The 1,096-nt window shown below is 41.4% G+C and overlaps 1 non-coding gene across 1 annotated transcript; it reads right to left on the reverse strand.

Moving 5' to 3' along the window:
* Positions 1 to 383: 383 nt before the first annotated feature.
* On the reverse strand, positions 384 to 490 carry LOC145110301 (small nucleolar RNA R71). The gene has a single exon (XR_013709684.1). It is a non-coding gene; the product is annotated as a small nucleolar RNA R71 (small nucleolar RNA).
* Between the last annotated feature and the right edge of the window lie 606 nt (positions 491 to 1,096).

The following is a 1,096-nucleotide window of genomic DNA, read 5'->3' on the forward strand; positions in this document are numbered from 1 at the left end:
TGGAAAACATTGAAGAAATGTCAATGAGAGCTTACAAGAAGCGTATTTGAGAAGATGTTGGTCCAGGATTAGTACAACCTGCAATTCCTGCCATTGCCACATTCGAGTTGAAGGGACACATCCTTACTGCACTTAAGGATGTTCCATTTTATGGAAAGGATCATGAGGATGCTTTTAAGCATCTAGATGAGGTCAATAACATTGCGAATTATTTTAATGTCCCGAATGTTAATAGAGATACCATCTTGCTAAGGATGCTTCCCGTTACTTTTAAGGGAGCTGCTAAAGATTGGTTAAAAGCACTTCCACCTGGTACAATCACTACTTAGGCTCAGATGCGCGAACAATTTTTGGACCAATTTTGCCCACCATCCAAGATTGCTAAACTCAAGAAGGCAATAGCCAACTTTGAGCAACAACCGGGGGAGTCACTATACGAGGCATGGGAGCATTACAAAGGATTGTTAAGGAATTTTCCTCAACATGATCTTAATGTTCAACAAGAGATGTCTATTTTCTATGATGGGGTCAATGTTATGACAAGGCAACTCCTTGATTCTCAAGGGCCATTGACAAAGAAAAATCCAAGGGAGGTCAAGGAGTTAGTTGAAGAATTTGCAAAACACTCTCGTGAGTACCACAACCCAAGACAAGATGGAGCAAAAGGCAGTGGGGGTGCACATGCTGAAGAGATGGCTGCTATGATGGCAATACTCAATACTATGGGCCGGAGATTGACCCAAATGGACCAATCAATTCATGCAATAAGAGTTGGATGTGAGAAGTGTAGTGGGCCACACTTGACTAAGGATTGCAATTTGAATGAATATGGGAACAAGAAGGCTCAAGTTTGCTACTCGAGTGGGGACAAGTATGATGAAGATTGGAGAAAACCAAAGAAGGAGTGGCTGCCATACGATGAATATAAGAAGCAAAAGGAGGAGAAATTTAGGCAGACTCGCCGAGGCTTCTATCAAAAAGAGCAACCACCAGCTGAGAAGAAAGCTGACTTAGAGACCATGTTAATGAAATTTATGGAAGCTTCAGAAAAATGGCATGATGATACGGATGCAGCATTGAAGGATTAAAGAATAAT

This window comes from Lactuca virosa, chromosome 4 (assembly GCF_052849685.1).
Source record: "Lactuca virosa cultivar CGN04683 chromosome 4, Lactuca_virosa_CGN04683_v6, whole genome shotgun sequence".
In the NCBI taxonomy this organism is placed as follows: Eukaryota; Viridiplantae; Streptophyta; class Magnoliopsida; order Asterales; family Asteraceae; genus Lactuca; species Lactuca virosa.